The 25646-nt window shown below is 40.9% G+C and overlaps 1 protein-coding gene across 1 annotated transcript in view; it reads left to right on the forward strand.

Annotated features, from left to right (window-relative positions):
- The first annotated feature begins 1846 nt into the window (after positions 1-1846).
- The window catches only part of znf536 (zinc finger protein 536), a 560712-nt gene continuing 536912 nt past the window's right edge, over positions 1847-25646 (forward strand). Inside the window, exons 1-3 of the mRNA XM_041192428.1 lie at positions 1847-1971; positions 2553-2670; positions 14301-14417. The gene's annotated coding sequence lies outside the window, so the exon portion shown is untranslated. The remainder of the gene's footprint in view (positions 1972-2552; positions 2671-14300; positions 14418-25646) is intronic.

Here is a 25646-nt window from a genome sequence, read left to right on the forward strand (position 1 = left end):
TAAGAGATGCAAACTCAGTTTTGGTCACAGTTAACCACACGTGTGCCAGTTAATTTTGAAAAGTAACTTCTAAAAAAAAGTTAGATTGCCATTTATTATTCCATATAATGAGTGGTATATATTCCTTGTATTGTTCAAAATGCCTTTACCCTTGTCCATATGGCAACTTCCTTTGGACCTGCTTTCCCATCCCACTTTCTTTGTCGATGCTGTCACTGATAAAGAATCGTCATGGTGCAACTTGACTTACAATAACAGGTTCAAAAGAAAACAGAAAATAATCGGTGGAGCCATGAAGAATTGGAATAAAGAATACCGCATTGGTCCTCCCGCACGTTTTATCATTCTAATTGAAGTGGTGTTATTATTGATGTGATGTCTGTGCTGATTGTCCTAGTGCCCGAGCATTTTTAAAGGGAAGTTATATTCTTGAAGCGGACACCTCTGCAAAATGTGAACTTGGAGTACGTGGGAAGATATGGGTTGTAACAGTCCACGTGCTATGTGTGAATATAGACTTTGTTTCCTCCTCCTCCTCCTCTCTCTACCACCCCCCCCACCCCCGCCAACCCGCGCGCCTTGGATTGTTTTTATCCCCTCGCATAAGTTGGGAATCAACTTTTTATGTGATGGCCGTACATGAGCTTTTACAGGTTGTCCCTGACATTGGAAGTCTGCATTTGATTCAATAGCGATCAGGGTTTTGGTTCACACTGTAAATCAGCAAATCCATAAACAATGCTCACTTCAACACTGGCAACTTCCAAAAAAGATGAAGTAGTTACTGGGGTAGATATTTATGTTCGGAGTTAAGAACTCCCATTTCAGCGCTTTTATGCCTCAAAGAATATGAAGAAGTTTGACAAATATAATTTCTGTTGGCATAGTTCTTTTTTTAAGTTTCCCCTTAATTTTGTTTATGTCAGCGGGGTTTATGAAAGTGTATGCTTATGGGATGTAACACGCACACACAATGCAATTGCTTCCAGATTTTAATTTGTATGAGCCATTCAAAGATGGGAACAGGTTTACCTGCAAGAAGGCTGAAAGACACGGTGCAATTCGACATCTTGAATGATCTGTCTGTTGACTTTAATCATGCGCATCAGACGAGCCTTTATTCATTGTCAAGCCTTCAAAATCATGCGTGTTTGTTCTTAGCATGTTACCAATGTTACATTCAAGCACACGCTTTACAACAAGATGCCCATTCGAGTATTTTGATACTTTTTTTTATTACTAAACGTTTTCCCATAATTACAGCACAATCATTATATAATCCCACAACAAAGCCTCTATTGAGGCACCAGCTTTTTTTTTGTCAACTAAGGGACACTGAATCCATAATTGCATTATTCAGCCTTTTGCTATTACATTCAGTGCTATAGAAACAAAACCCGTCCAGACTGCGGGAAATCTGCCGTTTGTATCACTTCTTCCATATCGTTCACCTCTAAAAGGCACTGAAAGAAAGTAAACCAGCAATTAACTGAGTCTTAAGTTTATCCCAGAAGTTTACTGGTAGAAAAATCGAGATGGACCTTTCCAAATGAACCAGGATTGTTACCGCACACAGCCCACCATGACGTTTTTCCCCCTCGAAGTTTAATTACCGTATGCTAATTTCCTTGGTAGCTACGTGATTAATTAAGAAAATTATATTTTGATGTTCACTTGAAATATTTTTCATTTTTGAAATGTTGCTCCAGTATGCGGTCCGTATATAATGTTAGTTTCCAGTGTTCCATAGCTCTGGCTGAAGACACTTATGTTTATACGCAACCGATAGGGAAAAGAACTGGCTTATTTACATTAAATACGCGACAAGGTTACAGTGGAGATCAACGTCATTTTATCGCTGATTACTTCTCCTAAGCGCCGGAGCTGTGACTGATGCTTGTGACCCACTGTCCATGAGGATTTAACCTCAGAATCTTGACGAGAAAATACTTTCATAGTGTTTTTTTTAAGGTAAGACACTAGTTTGTAAAAAAAGAGATCAATTTCTATCCAGCGAAAATGGTACAGCTGCCGTTGGCAGAGAGGTAGTCAAAAGGAAGATGTGTTATGTCTGAATAACAAGTCTGACAATCAGAGTGGGTATAGGCAGAATGATAGGACCTAGATTTAAATAAGTGTGTTTACAGGAGCTCAAGGTCAACAGCAGCCTTGTTCCGTGTTAATATTTGCAGCCGCTACGTCGGGAAAACATGGTAGACTATAGAACATTCTTTGTATGTTATTATATCAAGGGCTGAGCTTTGGCTCATCAAAGCTAAATGCCGCAAGACCTATCTAGTTGCTGTGAATTATGCCAAGACGACAATGGAGTGCTTTTTAATGGTACAATGCATTTCACCTACCAGATAGGGGGAGTCAAAGCTAAAAGATGGGAATGTCTTGTGATGTTCTGTGATCAGTATCAATGAGCGCGTTTATCCCGAAAGGGGCAGATTAAATAAAAGACTCTTTCTTGGGATGTGCGCGATAGAGTTAGCAGAGCAATCTTTAAAGGACAAACGTGACACGCTGTGCCACTATTTCCCCCTCAGTGCAAGAAAATGATCAAGTCAATCATGTGGACATGCTTCATTATTCATTGAACACAATCTTTTACAACGCTTCATTTACGTGCAGGAGTTTCTCCAACGCTTTGCTTTTAACATTAAGGTAAGGAGGAAGGATGCGCCGGATCCTGTCGAGATTTGGGGGGGACCCTGTGCGCGATTTGCGGAGATTTAAAGTCAGTTTGTACTATTTTTTTTGTTTCTTTGTATGCAGCGCAACGGGGCCTACTTTTCCACCGTGATTAAAAAATACAGTATAATTAAATATCCATGGCAGTGACGTTTGCATATGCAGGGCTGTCAGGGGAAAAAGCAGAAAATAATAAAAGCAGCCGAGAAGCCATTGAATGGCGCTGTAGAACTTGCGTATGGAAATTATCCGTTTTAATTTTAAACAACAAAAAAAAAATGCTGTCTTAATAACACAGTGGGAATGAATTAATCCAGTTCGGAAACGAACAGCCGATTTAAATAGTGAACATTCCAGAGTTATTCACAATGCAAAATGGCACTTGGCCAAACTTTTGGCCAATTTTTTTTATCCACTTAACTTTGTTGAACCGCTCGCATGAAATCCCTTCGTCCCCACTTGCCCACCGCTTCCTGCTGCCGGTGCCCAGGGATCTGAGCCTCCGCGCACCTGACTTTCGACTCTGCCCAAATCAGATCAAGGTTGCCCCAAGTGCGGGGCATGTGTCAAAACTTGAGACAGGCAACTGCCTGCGCGACCTGCCATTTTGTACTCCGATCGACCCTCACTTTTGACTCGGAGCCACGCACCAGCCTCCGAGCGACGTTCTGGCACTTAGAGATGTTTGAAATGTCCTAATGAGATCGGAAGCATTTTACAAGAGAACCACCAAATGCATTATCGTGGGGGAGAAGACAGGTCGTCCCACAAAAAAAAAACACCTGTTCATACTTACAACAATTCTTTCTAACGTGTGAATGTGTGTGTGGGGGGTGGGGGATATATCATTTTTCTTATATATGTTAATCCCTAGGCCAACACAATTCCGACCGGTAGTGTTACATTTCATTTTAAAAGTCAAGTGAGTAGGGTTTGCAATGACCGAAGTGTCCTGGCACAAAAGTCATTTAATGGAAAGTAGTTTTCGGAAAGACTCTGCTTTGAGCATGGGCACGTTGATAAAAAAGGTTAACGGTCAGTGTTCAACACCCCCATCTGTTGCAGCCGTGCACCCAACATGACCAACACAAATACTGGAACAATAATCGGAATAAATGCATCTATTCCACACATCACTGTGTCCATTAAGGAGTGCCAAGCTGCACTCCACACTAACACTGACAACCGTTCCCTCTCTCTCTTTGATATTTCTGTCTTTAAACAAGTGCAAACAAAACGGATCGTTTTCTTCCCCTCTAAGTAGTTGCCGAGGCTGGGAGCTGTAAGTCGGTGGGAGGATGTAGCGGCACTCGCCGTATTGTTTAAGTGTTCTTGGTGAGGCTTTGACTGTTGTGTGTGGGATAGTGGCGGGTGTATACGTGATTTGTCAGCTCGGTGGTTGCTACTTCTGTACAAATGCGCATGATAGAGTGCACGGAATTTCAACAGCGATCGCGCCCTGTGACCCCCCGGGGGCCCTTCGCAAAGTCTCAGTCGCCACCCTTTCAAAGCACAACATATATGCACACACACACACATGCAAACTGCTCCCAGGCATAAGGGAAAAGGGCTTCGATTTCTCCGGGCTGATCGCCGCCGTGGGGTCGCCTGCAAACGGTTTTAATTAATTTCAAGAGACATGGCTTGAAACGTAACGCTGACGTCGTATTGTAAATCTCCCCCCAACCTCCCCCCCCCCCCAACCCCGTGCAGTATTGTGTTGAAGCATAATGTACATCATCGTATTAACATTCATCTCTTTAGCCTCTTACATTACATCTTACGAAACTTGTCGTGCCCAAAGGCGAAGTCATACGGAGGGGGCCGTGCATGATTGTGAAGGTAACGCATCTTATGTACAAAACTTTCACCCCACCTCCCCACCATTTACAATATAACCGAGGACCTGCAGTGGAACCTCAGCGGCATGTGTTCCAAGAGCCGAGAAGTGTTTGAGCCAAGCCTTTTACGTTTGCGAGGCCGGTGTCATGGGTTATTAAAGTACAATAGCGGGATTTTTTTTTAGCCTGAGGGATTTTAGGTTTTCTGTCGACTTTCATAACTTCCCGCCTGCTTACAGGTGAGGCAGTGTGTTGGAATTTCAGAGAGAGGTAGGGAGACAGAGAGAAGCCTTGAACAGAAGCGCTGTCAGTTGGCGGGGGGTGGGGAGGGGAGGTGGGGGGTGGGGGGGACCTCATTTGCTAACACTTTGCCAGTTCAGCCTTCAGTGTTTACAGCCACCGTGTCACAATAGACTACAGACTGCAGCTTTTTTTGACCGCGCAGCAGTTTAACGCCCCACGCCTTTAATTATGCAAAGATCATTTTTCCCCCCCAAATCTCGCTTTGGTTCACGCACCACTTTCTCAATTTCCTCTGTTTGTAACGCGCCCATAATAAAACAAGCATAGAGTTTCTATCGCGCTTTGATCCCGAGCTGAATGTTACTTTGTGTAACCAAAGAGACGAAATCGCCGAGGAGTTTCAGTTTCTTTCTAGGAGGGGGTGGGCGAGGTGGATTGATGGTGTCTCTGCATCTTTTTTTTTCGCTCTCTTGAAAAGTTAGCCAGCGTCTGGTGGTTGCTCCGGACTGTGGGAGAGAAGTGCACATCCATTTCCAAGACATCAGTCGAGTGGTTAAGACCTCTTCAGTTGACAAGCGCTAATGCTTGGCTGTTTCACATATGATGTCATGGTGATCCTGGGAGTGCAAATGTCTCCTGATTCCACCATTAAACGCCTGGCTGATTTGCCTGATAATGATAGCATTGCACCGCCAGACAGACTCAAACCCTGTGAATTAGCATCTCTTGACCAGAGAGGGGAGCTTGATCGCTGGAACAATCGCTCGCTTTCTCTCTCTCTCTTGCTCGATTTTTCGCCTGGATGGGGGAATAAAGAACTACTGAAGGCATGATTCACCGGTCAAGAAGGTTACCTTTGGAAAGGTGGCACATCTCCGGCTGAAAGAAATGTAGATTTATTTCCGTTATGACCTTCGGGATCACACTTTAGTCTAGTCTAGCTCAATAAACCCGATAAGAAACTAGAAAGAAGGAAAGACGTGCGCCGTGGTGCAAAGTTACGGTATTCTTGACGGTTTGCTGCGTAGTGTTTAGCCTTGTGTTTTCTTCCCATTTCGGGCATCCCATGTGTTCTTGAGCCATATCGCATAATAATAAAAAAATCATTTCCGTGGACAGAGTTTGCTAGTAGCGTCGATTAAAAAACCTTTTTCGTACATGATCACAATACTGGGTGCTTATTGCGCAGTATATTGCAATTTTAACATCAAACATTGTTTGGCGCGGTAATGTTATATTCAACATGTCACTATTAAAATCCGTGCAAAAGGTTATACCAATTGTTATATTGAGTGGCTGGCTTGAAATTCATTGTAAGCAAACAGTCCTTTTAGGGGTTAATTGATATTTTGAATGTAACAAATATTTTAACGGATCTTTCAAACAATTCACTACTTCGTGCAAGGATCATTGCAATGTTAAATTTGTGGCATTGCGTGCTCAGTTTTATATCTCTAACACATTATAGTAAAATCGGGCGGCTAATAAGTATGACAAACTTTGTGAGAGGTTCGTCTTTGTTAATTTGTGCCATATAGCACACTGTAAGCAGGCTGCCTGGGCCAATGGAAGGAATTAACCGAGTTTCCTCAATTCTTAGACATTTCAGGGGTGAAATGCTGGATGGGGTTGTACTTTGTGCGCGTATGTGTGGGACTGGAAGCGAGAGAAGAGATAATCCGCTGATTACCAAGTGCTATTGATGGTGGTTATGGACCAGTCGCATTGGATAGAATTCAATAACTTCAAAGTTATTGATCACTAGAACATTTTGAGAGTATTTCATCATTGCGGCTGCTACTGTTAAATAGTATCTGAAATAATTACGGATACAGATAATATAAAATTCTTGTTTCAGTCTTGGTGTTTTCTTCCCCAAATCGTTGATTAGGACATTTGCATTTTGTTACACCCTCCTCAGAACAGGTCATTGCAAAATATTCCATTCACCCTGTTGCAGTTTCAAGCACTTTTGTACCATGTCCTGTTCTTACAGTCCCGGGAGCAGGTTTGGCCACTGTAGCTCCAGAAGCCAGGGCTGTTTGTGTAATCTGTTCTTGCAGATTTACATTGACCCAGGGCATGACGCTATCACACTTACAATACTCAACTACAGGAGTAAACAGCTTCATATGCCATGTTACCTCATTTTGGAGTGGCAAAATACTAACTGCAAACCAGAACATCTACAGGCTCTGAACAGCTGGTAAGGTGAATTTAAAAAAAAACGCTCACATTAAAGAGGAAAAAAAATACTTGATGCACATCGTCAGGAGATGAAGTGTTCTCATCATCCTTTTTCAGTTGATACAACAGGCTGCAGGAATTAAACAGACATGAGCCATAAGCGCTGAAATGGCATGAGTAAATAGTTCATGTCACTTTCAGAATCAGGTTAGTACTTTGAGCTGTATCCTTTTGGTAGGCAGTTTTACACGAAATACTCAAATCACTGAGTCTGATCAGTCCAACTGTTAGAATTTCAGCATTGGAGTGCAGCAAGATTCTGGTTTGCCCACTGATTTCCTTGGAGGTGCATGAGGAGGGAAAAAATTTGCACTCACTCAAACCTATAAGGTCATGATATCGAATGATTTGGAGGATTTTACTAGTGCCTTGCATGTATTCCAGCCAGTCATTTTTTAAACATGTAGCACCAACAAAATGACATTTGTGTGATGTTAACAATGCCATGTTGCATGTTAGCAGTATATCCAACAAAGTGAATTAATGGTTAAACAATTTGCTTGGGAATATCCATCAACGCATAAAGTACACATGGACCTCTTTGAAGACAGCCATTTGCCATCTAAATGTGTTGAAATGATGGATTAAAGTCTTCCGGTTAACAATCTCTCAGACGCAATGTCCTAAAGAACTTTAGATCTAAAAAGAAAGCATACATTTCAAAATTTGAGTTAGTCGAACAATTATTATTAGAGATATTGATTGATTTGCTCTGCAATAACAGCACAGCACTTATTGCATCTGCACATAACTTACTGGTCTATTGTGACCACTTGGCCTTCTCACTTACATTCACACTCAGGCTTTTCCCAGATGGTGAATTGACTGTTGGTTTGGCTATCAAGTACAGTATCGACAGGAGAGAGAAAACATAGTAGTAGTGATTTCAACTCGGAGTGCACACCACTTTATTGACAACAATTCCAATTGCAGAAGTTGTGAAGATTCCTATGGTCATCTGTTCATTCTTTCACATGCAGCTCATCAATTTGTAACAAGTGTAATTTCTAGCTATTATGCCCTTTGGAAAATTGCCTAACAACCCAATCTGCTACCTTATATGGGCTTTCATAATAATACTCCAAATTTATTCCTTCAATGTGGGAATGAACTTCACAATAAATTAAGCATGCTGCCTTATCTTAACATTTCACCAGAAAAGTAATCTTTGGGATGTGTCTCCTAGAATATTTCATGCTTTACATTCTACAGTCTATATTTTCAACATTACCACCATGTGATTAATTTTTGCTATGAGCATTACAACATGTATAGCATAACTAGAAATAATGTATGAGGTCAAGGCAATTGCACAAATTCCATCAAGTCTGTGGTTGGCAACAATGAGGACCAGCAGTAATTGTAGCAACTCAAACTAATAATTGCCGCTGAGCATTCTGTGGTGATAGTTATACAAAGCATGCATTCTCTACAATAAAATGAACAACAATTTATATATAGTGCCATTAAAGTAATAAAATATCCCAAGGCACTTCACAGGAACTTGATAAAGCGAAATTAGACACAAAGACACATAAGAAGATATTGGGGAAAATGGGCAAAAGCTTGATACATGGCTGACATTCTGTATCAATTCAGTATCGTCATGCTGACTGTTACCATGATTATCATGCCACTTCTTGATAGTACTCTGACCGGAGGGTGGGGGGTGAATTGGATGATGCAGTGGACTATATAATGACCACTGGCCTGCTGGGCTTGGGTTGCAATCCAACTTAAGCTGATAGCATGAAAGCCTATCCTGTCTTGTAAAATAGCTATTTAAAATGAGTTTGAGAAATCACCATCCATTTTCTAGTGGACATAGGGCCCCAGCACCAAACTGTCCAGAATGTGGCACTGATTGACCATGGCTGGTCAAATATGAGATACTCTTCTGACAATAACATTGATGTACATTGTTAGGCAAAATAAATTAGAACTTTCAGACCTGAAGGTGTTTGGTACTAGAAATGGAAGTTATTCCAATACAATTACAAAGAAAGAGTGTATAAAATTATGATTGTGACAGAGTAAAATTCCATTGTTAAAGATAAGTTTCACATTTTTGAGAAGATATATGAAATTAAAACCCAAACTTTGCTGAAAAAAGAGACTCGATAGGAAGTTGCAAATGTTGTATTTATTCCACTAAAGGTAGAGACCTATAAAATATAGGATTTTACCAATTGTGATAAATGAGATCACCCCCATTTCAGCAACAAATACAATGTTCAGCAACTTCCTGTACAGATAAGTCATGCATTCACTTTCTGTATGTGAGTTTAACCTTCTACTGTTCCACCTACATGTAGAACTTACTATTGCTTTATGCATAATAAATGCAGTTGGCATTAATACTAATACTGATATATTATCATTCAGTCCTTTGCCTGGAATTCTGGACTTGGTTGTCAATTGTATTGTTTTCCTATATGAAATGCATTTTATAGGTTCTTAGGTAGATTGTGGAGGTTGGGAGGTAGAAAGCATTAATGCAGAGAATTTTCCAACTCTACAGGCTAGCCTTTTATGATAGCTGATAGTGGTCAATATTAGGAGAAAACATGCAAAAGTTCTTGCATGCCAACCCTTTCACCTGAAACAGCATAGCATGAGGTCGGTGGGAAGGGGGTGGTGTTGGAAAGGGATGGAAGGAGATAAAATACTGGATAACAGTAAACATGAGATAACGTTAGTGCTGATTTAAATTTTTTCCAGGGACAAAACCCGTGCCTTCATCCATGCTAATTCATCTTCTCAAATAATTTCGTTTGATTGCTGTCCCTTTTTATACTCATATTATTCATTCAAGTTGAACACACTTGATTCCATCCTTTGTTAGCCTTCTTGTTAGGTTCAGTCTTCCATTATTTGCGAAAATTTTCCCCTCAGCTGGTTCACTGTTTTCTACTTGATGTAGATCAGTAAAATATTTCCTCCTTGCTTTAAGCAGAAGCAGGGTGCTTATATATAGTCTATTGTGTAGGAGAAGTTTGGATTCTTTTCTGATCCTTTATAAGACCAATGAAATTTGATAGAGAGCCAGATATGACTTTTGTGTGAGATCTATTCTATTCATTTCTACCGGATCTATCTATTCCACTTTGGTACAGTGAAAATGGAGTAAAACTTGAACTTTGTTTCTCTCAAATATAGAAATAAAGGAAAATAATGGCTCCATTGTAGAATCAGTCTCTTCCAAAAGATTCTTACCCATGCTGCTTGGCACAGGTGAAACCGTACTATTATCAAATAATTTGATCAAAAACATATGTAAGTCATAGCGACTTTTGCTGCATTTGGTAAAGTCCCCAGATGTTCTCAGAGGTTAGCTATAACAAATTTACTTTGTTGCTGTTGACTGATGATTTGGTTCAGAAGTTGGTGACACAAACATAGTGCAAAGCCAAGATACGATCAGTTAAAATGTCGTAATTATTCCCAAGCTGATCAGAATATGCTAAACTTTTCTATAGTGAATTTTCATCTCTGCTTCAGAGAATAAGTATGGACAACTTCAACAACAACTTGCATTTGTATAGCACCATTAACATAAGGTCCCAAGATACTTCAAGGGAGTGTAATCAGACAGAAATTGACATCAAATCAAAGATGGAGGTATTAAGATGGGTGGCTTAAAGTTCACCTAAAGAGGTAGGTTTAAAGAGGGTCTTGAAAGAAGAGAGAGAGAGAGATGATGAGCCAGAGAGGTTTAGGGAGGGAATTTCAGAGCTTAGGACTCATACAGCTGAAGGTATGCCACCTGTGATAGGGTGAAAGCAGTGACTGAAACACAAGGGATCAGGCTTGGAGGATTGCAGAGCTCATAGTGGGTTGCAGTGCAGAGGAAGTTACATAGAGAGGGGTACAGCCCTGGAGGGATTTGCATATGCGGATGAGCAACGTAAAATCAAAGCATTTGCAGATCGGATGCTAATATAGGTCAGCAAGCACAGGAGTAATTGACAACCGAAACTTGTGTGTTAGGATATGTGCAGCAGAGTTTTGGATAAACTCCAGCTTTGGAGGATGGAAATGGGAGGCCAGCCAGGAGAACATTGGGATAGTTGAGTTTCAGGGTAACAAAAGTGCAGGTGTTGCAGATGAGACAGGGCTGGAGATGGCAATGGTACAGATGATAGTGATCTTTGTGGTGGTGGGCAAAAGAGGTCGGAAGCACAGATCAGGATCATATAGGATGTTGTGGTTGTGAGGGATCTGTTTCAGCCTGGGATAGTGGGACAGCCTGGGATGAAATGGAGATGAAATACCATTAACGGATGAAAGACAATGGCTTGTAATGGAAAGGACAAAATATCCAAGGGACCACAGGGCAAAATATAGTCCAGGCGAAGATCCCACTGGCAGACACAGAAGTCAGCGGGATTCCTGAATAGGCAGAACAGGGAGGGCTGACTGCAATCACACAGTGACTGGCCAATTAGGGAAAGTGATGCACTGGGCTCATCCAATTATGTGGGTAGGTGGGGGGTGGAGCAGGCCCTTCTCAATGATAATGGCGCCTCAGGTACCTGCAGATGCCTCCTTCAGCTCTGTTCCGCTCACTCATCTAACATTATGATCGCCATTATAAACTGATGAAGGCTTGGCCATACACTTAATAGGAATTAATCTTTCTGCATATCAGGGTGTTGTAAGATTATGCTTAATAAAAAAAAGTGATGGGTGATTATATTCTATAGTGCAAAGTTGCACTGCTCTTGGATCAGTTTTATGGTGTCATACTTTTCTCACAACCCAGGCTCCAATGTCAAAGAAGTTGTGCTGTGCTGAGGTTAAGTTGACAAAAGATGTCCCTGGCTGATACTCCTGGATTTGATGTTTTATTCTATGCCCCTCAGACTGTTGCATCAGGCCCTCCCCTTGACCTTTGCCCCTCAGACTGTTCAATCAGGCCCTCCCCTGACCTGTGTCCCTCAGACTGTTGCATCAGGCCCTCCCTTTGATCTTTGTCCCTCAGACTGTTCCATCAGGCCCTCCCCTCATCTGTGCCCCTCAGGCTGTTCCATAAGCCCCTAGCCTTGTGATCTATGCTCCTTGGACTGTTCCATGAGCCCCTCTCCCCTTGATCGTGTTCCTCAGGCTGTTTCATCAGGCCCTCCCCCTCTGATCTCTGTCCCGCAGACTGTTCCATCAGCCCCTCTCCCTCTGATCTATGTCCCTCAGGCTGTTCCATCAGGCCTTCCCCCTCTGATCTATGTTCCTCAGGCTTTGCCATTAGCCCTTCACCCTCTGATCTATGCACCTCAGGCTGTTCAGTCAGCCCTTCTCCCCCTGATCTGTGTCCCTCAGGCTGTTCCATTAGGCCTTCCCCCTCTGATCTATGTTCCTCAGACTTTTCCATCAGCCCTTCCCCCTCTGATCTATGCACCTCAGACTGTTCTGTCAGCCCCTCTCTCTCTGATCTGTGACCCTCAGACTGTTGCATCAGGCCTTCCCCCTCTGATCTGTGCTCACACAACATTATGAACTCCTTCCACCCTCCAATGGAAGGCAGCAGTGAAATGACTGGCCTTTCACCTCCCCCTTCAACACTAACAGCTTTTACTTGTTAGGGACCTGATGGCCCATTTGCCACTTGCTTAACCCAAAAGCTTGTGCAATACCATTCAATAGCATGCAAATTAATGTTAACAGCCTTCTTACTTATTTAAATTGGCTTCCTGCCTCACTAATGCAGTTTTGCCGCCTCGCAGACTTCCTACTAGCTGTTTAATTTGCCCATCAGTTTCTGCTGCCAGGATTCCTCCTTGCCCGCTCCCATCCGCTTCTATAGCCCTTCCTGCCATGAAACACATTTTGGCGGGTTGTACTAAATTCTACACATAGGGACATAAAAGTATGTCAATTTAGCAGCAAGTACAACTAGAATTGCAATCCTTATGCTGCAAAAATTCCATGCAAATTTAGGCACTTGTTGATTATCTTGGCCACTCATGTATTATCCATTTTATAAAATTTCAGCTTTGAATTCTTGCAAAGTATGAATAAGTGTGTTTTTGGAATACATGAAATGCAATTAAAATAAACGGTGGCCTACAAAACAAAACATTTTAAGATGTAAAGAAAGAGCTTGTTTTTACATTAGTACCTTATTACATCCTCGAAACATCCAAACATACTTCACACCCAGTGAATTACTTCTGAAGTGCATTCCCTGTTTTGTGGATGATTGCGGTAATCAATTTGTGCATAGAAAGATCCCACAAACTGCAAATGAGGTGACAGATCAGTTACTTTGTTTTGAGGGATGGATGTTTGCCATGAAACCAGGAAATTTTCGTGTTCTTCTTCATATAGTTGAAGAGCATCTTCTACATCTAGCTATACAGACAGAAGGCAGCACTATCAACAATACTGCACTTGCTTAGATAAAAACAAAAAACTGCGGATGCTGGAAATCCAAAACAAAAACAGAATTACCTGGAAAAACTCAGCAGGTCTGGCAGCATCGGCGGAGAAGAAAAGAGTTGACGTTTCGAGTCCTCATGACCCTTCAACAGAACTAGGTGAATCCAAGGAAGGGGTGAAATATAAGCTGGTTTAAGGTGTGTGGAGGGGGTGGGGGGGGGGGGGGGGTGGTGGGTGTTGGGGGCGGCGGGGGGTGTGGAGAGAAGTGGAGGGGGTGGTGTGGTTGTAGGGACAAGCAAGCAGTCTTGTCGCTACAACCACACCACCCCCCTCCACTTCTCTCCCTCCACCCAACACCCACCCCCCCCCTCCACACACCCTAAACCAGCTTATATTTCACCCCTTCCTTGGATTCACCTAGTTCTGTTGAAGGGTCATGAGGACTCGAAACGTCAACTCTTTTCTTCTCCGCCGATGCTGCCAGACCTGCTGAGTTTTTCCAGGTAATTCTGTTTTTGTTCTGCACTTGCTTAGTACTTATTGAAGTGTCAGTTAGATTAGGTGCTCAAGTCTTGGACTGGATTTGAACCTACAAACTTCTATTGAGAGCGAATGGTGCAAGCAGCATACCGTGATTTTCGATGTGTACTGAGGACATGAGCTATTTTTTATTACCTGCAAATTACGCTGCAATTATATGTGATACTGTGATAACCAATATATTTATAATGAAATAATTAATTCAATAAAATCTGTGCATTTTCACTGGTGAAATTACTACTGGTTCAATTTTGCACAATATTGTTCCTGGTCAGTGAACTGAACTATTGAATTAACAATAGCATTTATTTTGATACATTTTTCTTTCTACTTTCTACCATTTTTCTTCCATTGCAGATTACTTGCTATGACGTACCGCCATCGAGTTGTGGGAAGTTCTGGGATTTGAATCTTGGCATGATCGCTGTCAGAATTGTTCTATGATTGGCTGGCAAGACGCACAATTCAACCACGGTGAGATGGCTGATGCCATTTTTAGCATTTATGCATTTATTGTAAAATTTTCAATGCAATAGGTGTGGTCATAAGTAATACTTGTGCTTGCTAACAGAATTTCTTGTCCTGGAATAGCTGGCAACAAAGAGTTGGGTGTGATGTTTAATATTCAGTGGCATGCCCCTTAGACTTATTGGCTGATGTGGGATTGAGCTTTGTCCTCACTTTTGTAATCCTTACTTTCACTGCTATTCCTCCTTCCCGTCCCAATGCTCCATCTACCCAAGGTCTTGAGGGAGGAAAAAAATGATTAAATGCACGTCAAATATGCATTTTGGGCAGAATGCTTTATGAGGTCTCAAAATTGGGTTAAGAAGAGGGAGACAAGGTCCTCTTTCTCTCACGTATGCTAATCCTGATGTGCGACCCTCATTTGAAGTCTGATTGTCATCTGCAAATTGAAGAAAAGCAATTACATTGTTGAAGAGGCTGCATCTCTGGTCATTATTCAGAGGTCAATGACCCTGGATTTAAACACAAGTGACACCACTGCCAAATATGCTGAATTTTCAGTCTTGAGCAGTTCAAGAGTTTTTACCATAAAACATACAATGTAAGCACAGCTGGCAGAGCGTAGTATCAGCTTCCAGCAGGCCTTAAATCCGTGAGCACGTTGGTGAAATGAATGTCTAGACTTAAATATTGCCAGGCCACTTTATTATTCCAGGGTTAGTTTGCCAAGTTTCATCAAACTACACTAGTGTGAGAGAACTGATGCCTTGCTGAATATTGAGTCTTGTTTGTGCTGCTTGCCACTTTTGACACATGCACTGGAAAAGAGTATCACTTCAAATGATGCAGATTTGGATTTAGCAAATATTTCAATGGATTGTAAAAATTGCCCCATCTAAAGCTATTGACAGCATCTGCTTTTAAAACCTCACAACCAAATTGCGTGTGTGGAACATGAAGCTTTACTTTAAAGTCAAGAGCTGCAAAACTCAGATGCTTAGCACCTGTTTCTTTAGAACTATGGGTGCCATTATGCTCCCATAATGATCCAGAAGGGATTTTGCTCCCTTGATGCCCAGCTGATGTACCACCAAATGCTGCAGATTATGCAGGTCTATGCTTAGTGTCCTGAAAACATTCATGATGCCTTCATTCTGCAGGAGTCTGTTGTAGCAGTTGTACTTAAGCCACTACATCAAACTAGTGGGTGACTACTAGTAAGGAGATATTGCTGATGACATGATTCATGGCTCTGGTGCACAAGCCATTCACACATGGGCAGCTTGCATATAACAAAAGCCATGCTGCCATGCAAAATGTGATCAAACAGATCAATGGGGGATTTAAAAAACACTTCTAATATCTGAGCCACTCTGGAAGAGCACTGCAGTACTCAGCAGAGCGCATGTCAAGGTTTGGCGCCGTCTGCTGCATGCTGCATAACCTTGCCATCATGAGGAAGCAGCCCTTGCCACCAGCTGCATAGCAACCAGCTGAGAGGAGGAAGGGAGGGAGGAGGTAATCTTTCTGGCTGAGCTGTTTGTGATCAACTCCTTTGACCAGTGAACACAGCCTCAATTACCCATACACCAACAGCCCCTCACCTTATCTTCCCTCTGTTGCTGACTCTCACAGTGGCCTCTTGACTAATGCTGAAATAAAAGGCACCATGACATACGTGTCAAGCCAATTTATAAATCAAACACTGCCTTACTGCATACAGGAGTCAACTGATCACGCTTGTGCAAACCCATAGCACCTGTCTTCCATCTTTGCCTGTTATAGAGCAACAACTCAGCGTCACCCAGTGGCTGCAGCATGGCTGCTGGAAGTCTGCTGACTTTCAGAAAGGAAGACTGCAGATGGCCTCGTAAGATGATCTTGAGCAGCCCTGACCTCAGACGGCCCAGCTTCAGGCTGCACCACCTTGGCATAAGTGCTGCAGCCTGGACTGGCTGACTGACAGGCAATGGCAAGCATACTCACAAAATGAAGGTGGTGGGAGGATGAGTGCTGTCATAGGATCGATGCTCTCATTCTGAAAGAAGACAGCAAGGTCATGGTCTACGGTGCCACTTCAATGGGGGCGGAGCCTCAACAATTTTACTAATACGTTGGATGACAGATTGCTGGACTGTTGTGATACCCTGCAAGTCTCTTTGAATACTGGTATCTGCAGCTTTGATGGCTGCGTCCCGAGTTTGTGTGGCAGCAAGCTGAAGTTGCACGACTTCAGCCTGAGCTTCCACTGCAGCACCCAGATGTCGAGTGACTTCGGCTTGTGCTTCAATGGAAGCTGAGACATTGGCCATTAGGCATGCTTTATGGAGGGGTCTGCAAGTGTTCTCATGAAATTGGCCACCATTTCCATGCTGGAGTGGGTAGGCTCCAAGCCCTGTGGCATGTTGAAGCTGGACTCCTCCATGCTTCTTGACATTGAGTGAAAGCTTTTTGCCAGGCCTGCCAATGTGCCAAACATTTAATTGTGCATACCCTTCAGCCTCCTTTTATACACTACCCCATCAAAGTCCTCTTCTGAGTTCTCTGCAGCAGAACTCTTGTGCAATCTCACCCTTATACTCTTGTCCCTGCTCTGGCAGCTGCCCACTCATACCTAGTGTCTCACCATATGCCGATCCTGCCCCTAGGCGATGTTCTCAAATATGTGCAGTGTCGTTATCTGCTGGTTGTGGTTACGAGAGTGAATGATGATGTTTCTTCATCATCACTGTCTTCTTGCTCTTCCACCTCCTTCTTCTTTCACCGCTGCTTAGCCAGGTATCTGAAGGGAGAAAGGCACAAAATCAGGGTTGTAGTAAGGGGAGATTGTACCTGCAGCTTATAAATCAGAAGAGATTGTGGCAAGAGGAGGAAGCGAGTTTGTCTGGAGAGCCTCCCGGCCCATGGCCTGTATGACGTCTCTCCTCTTGCATCTCCTCGACCAAGGCCTCCAATGAGCATTGGAAAATCATGGTGCTTGCTCTCTGCCATGTTATCTGATTCTTGTATCATCCCCAGGTGTGAATTTACAATGATGTTTAGAACCCATTCCGGCCAGAATTTGCCTTCCCTTTTTGAGCTAGCTTGTACTGGTTCTAGCCTCTTGTGATTTTGCTTCCCCTGCATAGGTGTCTGGCTACTCAATAGCACACTTAGCACTGGCTGCCTGCTACAATAATTTAAATGAGTAGGCAGTGCAAAGTTTATCTGCTGCCTTCATCAAAAGCAACAGGCAAATTAATCATGCATCGTGTTCCTCATGTCTGTTTTTGGGTCCTGTTGAACTTTGTGGTCTTGAACTTCAGAATTGTGCACAAGCTCCGGTTCAAGGCATTTGCTTAAAAGAGAAATACACCTCCCAGCTCCTAAGATGTATACAAAGTAAGTATATATGGTGGAGTAAAATGTTTACATCTCCTTACAGATGTTACCATAAATGTTTGCTTTATTTCAGCTAAGCAGTGTATGATCTAAGTCAGTAAAGCGAATATGGAGTGTTTGTATGTGTTTACATACAATGAAGTGATGTTGATATGAGAAATGCATTAATGTATGTATCTATGAATATGAATACGGATTTTAGAAGGTCAGCAGTTCAAATGTTTGAGGATTCCAATCTGGAATGTTGCAGGTTTAGGTATCTGGACCATGTGTTATGAATCCCACTTACCTTAGCAGAGTGAGTGTGAACAGTTCGTAGCTGGGATATTAGCTGAAGACCTACATGTTAACAAACCTCTCCATATTGGGTAGAGAAAAAATCTGGCATAATTCAGTTTGTACACATGCATTTTTATCAGTTTCTGGGTCATCCAAAAAGTGGCATCAATTCTATTGAAGGAAAAACCAGCACCCAGATCATCTTCATTCCTGCCTGAGAGTAGCTACAATTTGGTAAGTGGCCTACAAAAGATAGAATATTTGAAGCAAATGGTTAGGAATGATAATCATAGCAACCATGAGTGAACAATTACAGTTTTTTAAAGTGTGTAACAGTTTTAGTGGACATAATTTGAATACGGGAGAGAATTAGTAGGTTCATTACAGGTTCATTATAATCCATTACAGAATTTATATTGGCTGTGCATTCTCTTTTTAGATGGCCTCATATGCATTTGTTGTTTTTAATTATCTTGAGACCACAAAACAATGTTAGACTGGCCTTCTTGGGTAATTGGATTAACCTGTATAAATATGTTAATAAATCAAAGTAATAATAAAAAAAATACCTCCACAATAACAATAGTTGGATTTTAGGCTTCTCACTATTGGGAGAATAAACATTGAAATTAATCAAAGGTCAATAATTCTCCATTAAGTAAAGTATTCTGAGATACATAATTGTTACATATTGTTGATGTTACTTTTATTTTTATTTACTGCTAAAATGCAATAATTTTTGTATGAAATATGGTTATGAATAACTTAAAAACACTAAGCAGCAATACATAAAATAGGTAAAATTGCTTCTATTTGACTTTGGGGCTGTTCAATAAGTCTGCTGAGCTAATTGTAAATGAATGCTTTCTCTTTTGTGCAGTTAGTATTGTTACCACAATTCATTGAAATCACTTTTTAAATCTTTTGTTTCATCAAAAAATCAATTATTGTCCCTGAAAGAGAAGATTTATGTGAACAGTGAATGGGTTTTGAATTCATGGTTAACTCATGCTGTGTTGATGATAAAGAATTTGCACAGCCCTGACCCATGTTGTGTTCATGTAACTTTACTGGGCTATTAGTCACACCCCTGAATGTTGTGTCCATATGTTCCGGAAACTTGTTGTTGGAAATGTCAATTCACCCATCTTCATAATAATAGAGCATTAAAATGTGTGAGTGTAGCCTAACATATTAAGGAGCAAAAACGATAATTTATCACCTGTTTTCTCAAACCACTTTCATTAGCAAATGTTTGTCATAAGCGCTTTGCACAGCAAAACCCACTCTTTGTTGTACTTTCTCCATTTATCATTTTTGTATAATAACAGAAACCTATTCCAAACTAAGCTGTAACAACATTCCCTGGCAATCATTTAGATTCTTCAGACAACGTATTTCCATAGGGATATGATACCGGTGTACTGGTTGGGAGATCTGATACTGGTATACATGTCAGGAAATCTGATACTGCTGTATTTTTTGGAAGGTTACATAGTAGCATGCTTGTCAAGAGATGTGATACTGGTATATTTGTCAGGAGCTGTAACATTACTATTGCCTATCATGTGATATGATAAGCATTTATCTGTCAGATGATGTGGTTCTGGTGTACTTGTCAGGAAATGTATTAGCAGCGTACTATCAGGAGTCCAGTATACCTGTCAGAAGTATGATATTAGTATACTTGACTGATGATGTGATAATGCCATACCTGTCAGGAGTTGGGTTGCTGATATACACATCAAGAGTTATGATACTTTGCAATTGTCAGAAGATGTGATACTGATGTACTTGTCATGGAAATTATGCTCGTGAAGAAATCTCAACTTTCACAAAGACAACTTGCCACTTGCAGTTATTGATGAAGAAACTCTAATTTTGGTAAATCTTAGGTAGGTTATCTTGCTGAATTCTTGGTAGCTTTTAGAAATAAGATTTATAATCCATAGGTGGAGTTATTAGAGGGTATACATATTCCGTAGCATTCACTAATTTTAAGATCTGTTATCACAAGAGATATTTCAAAATTAGAGGCCTTAGATTATGTGGTCTTTTTGCTTTTTCAAGGAAGAAAGAATTTTGCATTTATATTGTGTCTTACATGAACTCAAGACATGGCAAAAGCACATGGCAATCAAAGGATTGCTTTTGAAGTGCACAGTTTAAAAATAAGGGGTCTCCTATTTAAGACAGAGGTGAAGTAGAATTTCTTCTCTCAGAAGTTTGTTAGTCTATGGAATTCTCTTCCCTAGAGAGCAGTGAAGGCTGGGTCATTAAATGTATTCAAGGCTAAGTGAGATTCTTGTCTGACAAAGGAGTAGAGGGTTATGGGGGGACAAGCAGAAAAATGGAGTTAAGGCCACAATCAGATCAGCTTTGAACATATTGAATGGCAGATTAAGCTCGATGGGCTGAATGGCCTAATCCTGCTCCTATTTCTTATGATCTTACGACTGTCTCTTAGGCAGTCCCTTGGGTCGAGGATGACTTGCTTCCAGACTAAAAATGAGTTCTCAAGTGACTGAAGAGTCCAATGCACAACTTACGGTCTCTGTCACAGGTGGACAGATGGTGGTAAAGAGGAATAGATGAGTGGGGTGCCTGCGTTGCCATGTGCTCCTTTCACTGTTTCACTGGCGCTTGGCTTCAGCTAGCCCTTGGCAATGAGACTTGGGTGTTCAGCTCCTTCCCGTATTATAGTTATGAAGGAAAACACAATAGCCAATTTGTACATAGTAAGATCTTAAAAAACAGCAAACGAATGAGTGACCTGGTAGTTTACTTGTGGCAGTGATGTTTGAGGGTGTTATCCAAGACCCTGAGACTTCTCTACTCTTCTTCTAATTGTGTATTGTGATCCTTAATGCCCACCTAACCAGGCAGAAGGGATCTTTGTCTTAAATCTTACTCAAAAGATGGCATCTTAGTACAACGTTGAAGTGTTGGAAGATGCTAAATATTTAAATGTGTATCATTTTTAACTTGCTTCACTGATAGGATTTCATTAGCAATTGTATCCTTGTAACTTCCAATAATAATCATAGGTGTGCATTTCCCAAGGGTGGGTATTGATGAATTTATTGTTGGATGTGTCAGTGGTTATTCCTCATCCATTTACATGATGGGGTTAAGAATTCTCCTGATCATTGTGACAACATTCTAAATGCATTTTCTCATTTATAACAGTTGTCTAAAGCTTGGGATGAAATTAGAGCCTTGAACTTTCACCCATGTTGCACATTATGTAGATTACATAGAATGTCCAGTACAGAAACAGACCATACAGCCCAATTGGTATGTGTCGGTGTTTCTACTCCACTTGAGCTACCTCCCATTCTACTTCTTTAACTCTATTAGTGTTACTTGCTATTCATTTCCCCCTTGTATTTATATTGTGCAAAATGTGTAGTTTGTGAGTGAGTTAGATTCTGTTTATTTTTTTCAATTAGTAGTATCTTGGCGGACAGCAGTGAACAGCTACTCAAAGTAACCAGTAGGTAACCATAGTCACAGCAAAAGATTATGACTGACATGATTGCTACAAATGTACCAAATTTTATCAGGACAAAACTCAATCAAAATTCATGTAAACTTTTCTACATACTGCAGATCTAATTGTCCACCTTAATGACTTTCCATTCTGAGGCAATACCTGTTTTAGTCACCATCAGTGAGTAAGGGGTGCTTTTAATCAGGTTTTTCAGTCAATTTGTGTGCTTCTCCAACTAAGCAATGCTATTTTGAGAATTGGAACACTTTCCTGTTTTGGGCACCCAGCGGCAGCAGCAAACAAAAATTGTAGTTTGGAGCAGCTGAATGTTGCTCGACTTTGCCCGTAATGTTTCCTCTACACAGCAGTTGGGAATATACTGTACAGGAACAAACAGGCCACGTACAACCCTTTAAGGTGCATGTATGAGTGGCCACTCGGCAATCTTAAAGGGACCACACAGTGAAACAAGCTGGTCATGCACAGCAAACAGAAGTTGGAGGGAACATTATTTGCTGACCCAGCCACCATCAAGACCCCCCAAATAAATGGTTACAGGTTAGAATAACAGCACTTGTCAAAGAGAGCTGACAAAAAGCTGTAGGATCCAGTGTAAATTATAATGTCATGATGGACATTAACATGATTATAAGCCTGAAAACAATGACTTGTATTTGTATCTAGACTTTAATTTATTGAAGTATTCCAAGGTACTTCTCAAGATAGATTATCAAGAAAAAATGGACACAGAGTCACATGAGAGAATATTAAGACAGGAGCTTGGGCAAAGAAGTAGGTTTTAAGGAGCGTCTTATAGGAGGACAAAGAGGCAGAGAAGTGAGGAATTTGAGGAAGGAGTTCCAGAGCTTAGCTTGCAGGGCCACTCAGTTCCTGACCTCATTACAGCCTTGGCTCAATCATGGAAAGAAGAGCTGAACTCCAGAGGTGAGGTGAGGTGGGAGTGACTGCCCTTGACATCAAGGCAGCACTTGATCGAGTGTGGCCTCAAGGAACCCTAGAAAAACTGGAGTCAATGGAAATCGGGGGAAAGCTCTCCTCTGGTTGGAGTCATATCTAGCACAAAGGAAGATGGTTGTGGTTGTTGGAGGTCAGTTATCTCAGCTAAAGGACATCTCTGCAGGAGTTCCTCAGGATAGTGTCCTAGGCCCAACCATCTTCAGCTGCTTCATCAATGACCTTCCTTCCATCATAAGGTCAGAAGTGGGGGTGTTCGCTGATGATTGCACAATGTTCTGCACCATTTGCAACTCCTCAGATACTGAAGCAGCCCATGTCCAAATGCAGCAAGACCTGGACAACATCCAGGCTTGGGCTGACAAGTGACAAGTAACATTCATGCCACACAAGTGCCAGGCAATGACCATCTCCAACAAGAGACAATGTAACCATCACCCTTGACATTCAATGGCATTACCATCACTAATTCCCCCACTATCAACATCCTATGAGTTACCATGACCAGAAACTGAACTGGAGTAGTATTATGGCACAGCTGATGGTAAATGTTGAGTTATTCAAATCCCAAAGGGAAACTTGAAACAACTGCCAAAACTTGTTTTGCAATTTGTATAAATTTCAACTTGCGTGCCTTGAATTCAGTGGTAATAAGACCACCAAGTCCTATAGGTTTTTACTAGATTAAACATTTATTAATAAGAGAAATGATTTTAAAGACATACATAGATCTACAAATTACTACAATGATAACTCCTAAATCCCCTACTTAATCTGACTCCCAGTTACACTTTTGTTAAGGCAACAGTAAGACATTTAGATTTTAAAAGACACTGGCAAGATGATACACAATACCCTGAACCAGTCGAATTCAAACTGAGTTTTCTTAATTTCAGTTCTTTGAAAACACCAGTTTGAGGCATTGATGCTGAAGGATTTTCACAATTGTTAGATCTTAAAAATGCCTACCCTTACACACAGCCTTTGCTCCTTTTTATATATTTTCCCCTTTGAATGCAAATTCCCATTGTTTCACTATGCCTTTGGACTTTACCTTTCTGATAGTAAAAGTATCTCATAGCATTAAGTTTTGCCAGTAATCTTTGGAAAAAATAAATACAGTGTTTCTAAACTTCACCTGACTAGGTGACACATTTCACCCCTCCTTTGAAAATAACCTAATCTGGTTTATTTAAAAATGCAAATATCGTTTTACACCTTACATTCTAAACTTTCCCCGTGTTTACCTCAAAGCTTTCAGACCAGCTGCTTTTAATCCAATTAAATCTTGCACACACACACACACACACAAACACACAGAGACATATTCAGACACAGATATCACTATTTTACAATAAATTCCAATAACATTATGAGAATTATTATCTCTTCCTGACATCCTCCTCCTTATTAAAAAATGAACGTCATAATTTAAATAGATGGCTTCATTTTTATTAACCTATCTTATACTATATCATGTACTTAACTATATACTTACACTATTACATTACCAGATGCATGCATTAACATAACAATATATATATATACAAATCCTTTGTATCAACAGAAATCATTTTCAGTTCAGTGTCCAGGTTTTAAATGTCCAATTTTCCCTTTAAGCTTCAAACTCTTGATAATACATCTGCAATCAGATTTTCTCGTCCTGCTACATGTATAATCTGTAGATTAAATGATTGCAGTAATAAACTCCATCTGAATAGCCTTGCACTTCTGTCTCAAGATTTGTCCAGAAACTTTAAACGATTGTGGTCGGTATAAACGATTGTTTCTGACAAATTGTTTGCAACATAAATCTCAAAATGCTGCAATGCTAATACCAAACTCAAAGTCTCCTTTTTGATTGTTGACTATCTTTTCTGTTGTACATTCAACTTCTGTGAAAAATACCCTGTCGGTTTTTCAATTCCAGTATCATCTTCTTGTAGCAGTATGGCCCCAATGCCTATATGACTTGTGTCAATGGCCAGCTTAAATTGCTAGGCATAATTGAGTCCTGCCAAAACTGGTGTCATAGTTAATAAAGTTTTCAAAATGTCAAATGTACACTCCAAAGGACTCCAGTGTGCGTTGAAACCTTTTTTAATAGTTCAGCCAGTGGATCAACCACACTGCTAAAATTTGGTACAAATTTTGAATAAAACCCACTCATGCCCAGAAATCTCAAAACTTCTTGTTTTGTTGTAGACATGGGGAAATCCACAATAGCCTTGACTTTCACATCTCTTGAAGCTACCTTACCATCTCCAATGGTATGGCCTAGATATGTAACTTGCGCTTTTGCAAATTCACTTTTAGCCAAGTTCATTACCAAATTAGCTTCTTGTAATTGAGTAACTAATTCTTCTGGATGTTGTAAATGCGCCTTCCACGTAGGACTATCAAGTCGTCAGTATAAACAGCACAATTGCTCAGCCTTGCAATTGCTTGGTTTGTCAGTTTTTGAAATGTTGTCGGTGCATTTTTCATACCAAATGGCATAACTTTAAACTGATATAGTCCATCTGGCATCACAAAAGACAATATGCCGTTTGTTCTCTCTGATAACAGTACTTGCCAATATCCTTTTAGTAAGTCAATCTTTGTGATAAATTTTGATTGTCCCACTTTCTCAATACAATATTCCAACTGTGGCATAGGATATGAATTTGTTTTTATCACCCCATTCACCTTTTGATAGTCCACACACAGTCTTTGTGTTCCATCTGGTTTCAGTACCAGCACAATAGGCGAACTCCAGTTACTGCAATTAAGCTCAATGATATCACTGTGAAGCTTGAGTTCTATTTCTTTCTGCACTTGTGATAACTTTGCCGGATTTAATCTATAAGGATGTTGCCTTAGTGAAGAAGAAACTTCTACAGACACATCATATGTAGCTAAATTCGTCCTCCCCAGCTTATTGCCACAAATACCTTTGCGTGAATGAAATAGCGTTTCCAAATCATTTTGACACTTGTCTGGAAGGTACTCAATATTGCATTTATATTTTCAAGTAGCCCCTCATTATCCAATTTGATTAGTGGAAAATCAATTTCAGAATCCTGCATTTCTACTTATTTCTCATTTTCTACTACCACTGACACTTC

The sequence above is a fragment of the Carcharodon carcharias genome, chromosome 7 (assembly GCF_017639515.1).
Source record: "Carcharodon carcharias isolate sCarCar2 chromosome 7, sCarCar2.pri, whole genome shotgun sequence".
Taxonomy (NCBI): domain Eukaryota; kingdom Metazoa; phylum Chordata; class Chondrichthyes; order Lamniformes; family Lamnidae; genus Carcharodon; species Carcharodon carcharias.